The sequence below is a fragment of the Bufo gargarizans genome, chromosome 2, assembly GCF_014858855.1.
Source record: "Bufo gargarizans isolate SCDJY-AF-19 chromosome 2, ASM1485885v1, whole genome shotgun sequence".
Taxonomy (NCBI): domain Eukaryota; kingdom Metazoa; phylum Chordata; class Amphibia; order Anura; family Bufonidae; genus Bufo; species Bufo gargarizans.
The window spans coordinates 453,143,932-453,150,585 of record NC_058081.1 but is presented as its reverse complement, the minus strand read 5'-3'; positions in this window follow the sequence as shown (position 1 = coordinate 453,150,585).

The following is a 6,654-nucleotide window of genomic DNA, read 5'->3' as shown; positions in this document are numbered from 1 at the left end:
CTATGCGGACAAATTAAGATATGGGAAAATACATCCATTTGCCCATCTGTCGCTTGAGGTCATGGAATAAAGCTGGGAAGTTGTGCATACTGTAGATAGAGAAGGATATGATGCTGTCAGATTCACACCTAAGTAACGTAAGGTTGTGTCTGTCCACCTAAAATGGAAATTAGCCTTAAGCGAGTCTAATCTATCGGCAGGGAGATTCAAGGGAGGGCCTCCGTCTTCACGGCGTTGATCCTATACCCTGAGAGTCTACCATACAGTGCTAACAAATCAAAAAGATTCAGCAGGGTGATATGCAGGTCTGACAAGGTAAGAAGGACATTGTCTGAAAATAAGGAAACCTTGTATTCAATTTGATTAACTTTAATCCCATGTACAGATGCAAGAAAAAGTATGTGAACCCTTTGGAAAGATATGGATTTCTGCACAAATTGGTCATAAAATGTGATCTGATCTTCATCTAAGTCACAACAATAGACAATCACAGTCTGCTTAAACTAATAGCACACAAATAATTAAATGTTACAATGTTTTTATTGAACACACCATGTAAACATTCATAGTGCAGATGGAGAAACCCATAGAATAATGACATCTCCAAAAGCTAATTGGAGTGAGGTGTCAGCCAACTGGAGTCCAATCAATGAGATGAGATTGGAGGTGTTAGTTACAGCTGTCCTACCCTATAGAAGACACACACCAGTTCTGGGTTTGCTTTTCGCAAGAAGCATTGCCTGATGTGATTGATGCCTCGCACAAAAGAGCTCTCAGAAGACCTACGATTAAGAATTGTTGACTTGCATAAAGCTGGAAAGGGTTATAAAAGTATCTCCAAAAGCCTTGCTGTTCATCAGTCCACGGTAAGACAAATTGTCTATAAATTAAGAAAGTTCACTGCTGCTGCTCTCCCTAGGAGTGGCCGTCCTGTAAAGATGACTGTAAGAGCACAGCGCAGACTGCTCAATGAGGTAAAGAAGAATCCTAGAGTGCCAGCTAAAGACTTACAAAAGTCTCTGGCATATGCTAACATTCCTGTTAGCGAATCTACAATACATAAAACACTAAACAAGAATGGATTTCATGGGAGGATACCACAGAGGAAGCCACTGCTGTCCAAAAAAAATATTGCTGCACGTTTACAGTTTGCACAAGAGCACATGGATGTTCCAAAGCAGTACTGGCAAAATATTCTGTGGACAGATAAAACCAAAGTTGAGTTGGTTTGGGGCTGCTTTGCTGCATCAGGGCCTGGACGGATTGCTATCATTGAAGGAAAAATGAATTCCCAAGTTTATCAAGACATTTTGCAGGAGAACGTAAGGCCATCTGTCCACCAGCTGAAGCTCAACAGAAGATGGATGTTGCAACAGGACAACGACCCAAAGCATAGAAGTAAATCAACAACAGAATGGCTTAAAGTATAACTGTCATATTATTTTTTGGGGGAGTATTGGATTGTGGTGATTAATATCTCCTTGGTGGCCCTATTTAAACTTTTCACTCTGTACTCAATTACCCCTTAATTCCACAGTTTTGTTCCCTGTGCTGCCTACTTTTACCTGTGCTTAAAATCAGGTTGCTATGCAGGTCCGTCCTCTGTGTTGAAGGACGGAGGACGCTGTGTGCAAGGTCAGATTACAGACAGTCAGGGAGTGTAAGTAAATGATTAAATCCAGGTCCTCCCCAGCAGTGCCTGGGCTGTGTGCACTTCTCCCTGTCCCTGCGCTTGGCAGACGCTCCCTCACTCAGCAGAGCTGGAGAATGCAGAGTGGAAGCAGCGCAGACCAGGGAAGGCAGATCTGCCATCTGCTCAGTGTATAAATGAAAGCAGCATGTGGTAAGAGGACCCCTTTGTGCTGCAGGAGATTAACCCTTTAGGGGGAGGGCTCTGGTTACTGACACTTTTGGGGGGCTATTGTTACTGGCTAGTGAGGGCAGGCAGGATTAGCCTCAGGGTGAGGGCAGTGGCGGCCATCTTAACTGAATAGTGAAATTGCAGTTTTATGCAGACTGGTTGCTAAGGGCTGAATCTTATTAAATATGCGGTAAGTCAGTCTAATAGTAACTGATTCTGGAATATCATGTTATTAGTAACAACATATATGAAAATTAGGCTCTAAGTGTGACAGTTATCCTTTAAACAGAAGAAAATATACCTTCTGGAGTGGCCCAGTCAGAGACCTGACCTCAACCCGATTGAGATGCTGTGGCATGACCTCAAGAAAGCGATTCACAGCAGACATCCCAAGAATATTGCTGAACTGAAACAGTTCTGTAAAGACGAATGGTCAAGAATTACTCCTGACCGTTGTGCACGTCTGATCTGCAACTACAGGAAACATTTGGTTGAAGTTATTGCTGCTAAAGTAGGTTCAACCAGTTATTAAATCCAATGGTTCACATACTTTTTCCGACTGCACTGTAAATGTTTCCATGGTGTATTCAATAAAAACATGGTAACATTTAATTATTTGTGTGTTATTAGTTTAAGCAGACTGTGATTGTCTATTGTTGTGAATTAGATGAAGATCAGATCACATTTTATGACCAATTTTTGCAGAAATCCATATAATTACAAAGGGTTCACATACTTTTTCTTGCAACTGTACGTCTGGGTGGGATCAGATAGTTGCAGCTAAGGGTTCAATGCATAGCACAAAAAGGAGGGGGGAGAGCGGGAAACCCTGCCTGGTGCCATTACAGATAGGGAATGGGGCAGAGTTAGCTTATGGCAGTTTAATAGTGGCCGTGGGGTGACTGTAAAGCGAACGGAGGGCAGTGAGGAAAGGACCGTGAAAGCCAAATGATTGCAAGGTGGAGAACATGAAAGACCAACCTAAGCGATTGAACGTTTTTTCGGCATCCAAACTCAGGAGCCTGCCAGTTCTGTTTATTAACTATTTCAATCAAATCAATAGTCCTCCTCCCAGTATCAAAACCGACCTGATCTGTATGTATGAGTTGTGGGAGCCAGTATAAGACCCTATTAGCTAACAATTTCATAAATATTTTCAAATTTGAATTAAGGAGAGCAATAGGGTGGTAGTTGGAACAGTCTAGCTGGTCTTTGCCCGGTTTTGCGATAAGAGTAATGTGGTAGTGGAAAATCGACGCAGGGATCGGGGAAACCAGCAAAAAGATTTGAACAGAGTACACATATACAGTACCAAAATAGATGAAAACGCCTTGTAATATGAGTAGGGTAGACCACCCGGCTCAGGTGACTTGCCATTGGGAAGTTGGGAAATCACCCCTTGTATTTCCTCAGTCCTAATCTGAGCATTAAGGGGAGACAAGGCCTCTTGTGACACCTTAGGGAAGTTACACCGGGTCAAGAAGGAGGTAAAGAGGTTTTGGCGTTCCACCAGGTCGGAGGTCACCTGCTGTGGTAGGGAGTAGAGGGGGGTATAAAACCCCTGAAATAAATCAGAGATAGCTTTAGAGTCATAGACCATGCTACCGCTGGGGTACCCGTAACGTTGGAATCCCGCAGTTGGTATGGGACTTATTCCCCCACATATAAAAATGTTGTCTAGAATACAATAGTAATTTGCCACGCAATATCAGTCAGGACGGAAGCATGCCGCAAATTATAATCTCTTTTCAATCGGGTGCCTATGGCTATACAGTTACCCCTAAAAAACACTTTGTGTGCCTCCCACAATGTGGAGATAGAAGCAACGGAGGATTAATTAAGGGAGAAATAGTCTGTGAGAGAGTCATGCAATTCCTGACTGCTCGGAAGTTTAGATAAAAGGGTCTCTTTAAGTCGCCAATGACACACTCATGGCCGGCTGTCCCCTGGTTTAAGAGTGATGGAAACCAGTGCATGGTCTGACCATGTAATACTGCCTATCTCAGCATCCCCAAGCAGCCTTAGTGTGGGAATAATTCTGAAAAATGGTTAACCCTCCATAAGTCATATAGTTAAAATTTTCGGTTAAGACTCCTAAAGAGACACAATAATCTACATTGTGATTTGGAGGGTGGATTCCCAATGCTCAGAGAAGAAGACATTAAAATCTCTGCCTACCATAACAGCCGCGGGTAGGTATTTGGTGAGCTTCAAGAACACCTTCCTCAAAAAGGGGATTTGGGCTGAGTTCGGGGCATATACATTACACAAAATGAGTGGATTGCCATTTAGGGATGCTTTGAGAATGACATATCTACCTCGCACATGAGATGCACAGGATTCCACCTGTACAGGGTAGTTAGCGGACAAGAGAATGGCCACCCCCACCGCTTTCCTTCCTGCATTAGCAGAATAAACTCGCGGGAACTCCGTGCAGCAAACTTAAAGGAGCCATCATGGTTAAAATGGGTCTCCTGCAAGAAAACTATGTCAACTTTCTGAGATCGACATTCATTTAGGGCCAGCCTCCTTTTAGTATTGTCTGTGAAGGTTCTCATTTATCCAGGTCATGGTATATCTGCAAAGAATAAATCAAGGCACAATTCTGAGTTGAGAAAGCTCGTTGGAAGAACGAGTGAAACGTTTTCAAGAATTTTACAGTAAGTCCAGTTGCCTTGATTTATTCTTTACAGATATCCTTTTAGTATTGGAGTTGCGGCCCTTCACATTAAATGAGATACATTTAACCATTGTGAAATGTGTAAGATCTATACTTAATGAGAGCCGCAGAGAAGTCCTCCAGGAGACCCATCGTCCCAGGCGTCCGTAGCTGTCCCTCTGGTCTATAGCAAAGAAACAAAAAGGGAGAACACATAGGGGGGAAAAGGGACACAAAAGACAACACATCAAGGTATTCTGAACAATGGGTGGTAACACCCAGGTGAAGCTCAGTACAATACTATCTGTAATGTCAAAAGAAGCCTGCTTCTGTCCCCTCCTGAACTCAGAGCGGGGGAGAGAGAAAAGGCAGAGAAAATAGCTCCGTTGGTAGGGACTTGACTGAACGCCTTCAGAGGCGGAACGGTAGAGAGAGAAAAAAGGCAAACAATAAAGCTAAACTAGTGTGAGGAGACAGTCCCAATTAAACAATGGAGACGCTTCTCATCAATAGTGGATCAGCTCGGAGGCTGCAGTGGAGTTAAACCCCTCAGGTAGCATTCACGGAGGTGAGTCCCGCTGGGGAGATCCAGGTAGTCTATTCTGTGGGGAAGATCTGTATCTGTTCCGCTGAACTGTGTGCCAAAGTGGCGCTGGGGATCAGGAGCCTCCAAGTCATCCAGGTGAGGAGTAGCGATGCCCAGGGCAGAGAAAAAGCTGGTAGGTCTGCATGGGTACGCAAAGCTGATCATTTGCCATTTGTTGCGGCAATTAGTGAAAAGGGGAAGCCCCAGCGATAAGGTATTTTCAGATCTTTCAGGCAGGCTAGTAGAGGTTGGAGCGACAGCTGTTTCTGCAGCGTCAACCAGGAGAGATCCTGGTAAAGGTGGACAGTAGATCCCCAAAAGGCCACAGATCGTAATGTGCGGGCTTTGGCCATAATAGCTTCCTTCAAGCAAAAGTTGTGAAGGCAACATATCACATCCCTGGGTTGAGAAGTAGTATTTTTAGGTCGCAAAGCCCTATGAGCCTGATCAAAATGACCTGAGGCATCTGGGAGTCCAGTATCAGGTTGAAAAGTTCTCCTAGCAGAGCATCCAGATCCTCTTCGGCGTCCGATTCAGGTAGTCCCTTAACCCAGATATTATTTTGTCGCCCCCAGTTGTCAAGATCCTCTAGGTGCCTGGAGTTATCTTTAATGGTTTGAGAATGGGAGGCGATGATGGATTGCAATTGGGCCACATACCGATGGGTGTCATTGTGCTCCATTTTAATTTTATCCACTCAGGAGGACATATGCTTTAAGTCCAGACGCAAGGAAGAGATCTCAGCTTTACATGGCCTTGAAATCAGCTTTAGTAGGTAATTGTAGCAGGGTCTGCTGGAGCGATGCAGGATTGTCATCCCAATCGTCTCCCAGGACAGAGAGCTGCTCACAGTTGTCAGTGCCCCCTTCAGTGCATTCAGGGGTTTGTGCAGAGTCCAGTGGATCATCAGGAGGGTCCCCCCAATCACGTTGGCGCTGAGACGGCGTTGCCGCCTGGTGTCTGGCCTGCTTGGGAGCCACTTTAGGCGGCATAATGGTGCCCGCATAGCAGGGTCGGCTCCAGGTTCATGTGGGCCATTGGGCGATAAAGCCTCAGTGGGCCCATTGTGGCATTTTGCACAACACATGAGGCAATAAAACTGCATGTATTAGTAACATATTTGCTGGATCCGGCAGTGTTCGGCAAAAAGGCTTCCGTTACTGATAATACAACCATCTGCATACATTATGAACGGATCAGGTTTTATTATCTTTAACATTGCCAGAGATCCATCATGAACTCCATTGAAAGTCAATGGACGACGGATCCATTTTCTATTGTGTCAGAGAAAATGGATCTATCCCCATTGACTTGCATTGTGCGTCATGACGGATAAGTCTTGCTCCACATCCCATGACGGAAAGCAAACCGCAGCATGCTCTCTGGTATGAGAACAGAACAAAATACATTTTGGAGCATTCCGTTCTGTTGAGTTATGTTTTGTCCCCATTGGCAATGAATGGGGACAAAATGGAAGCCTTTTTTCCGGTATTGATGATGGATCTTAATACTGGAAAAATGTAACGCTAGTGTTAAAGTAGCCTTATA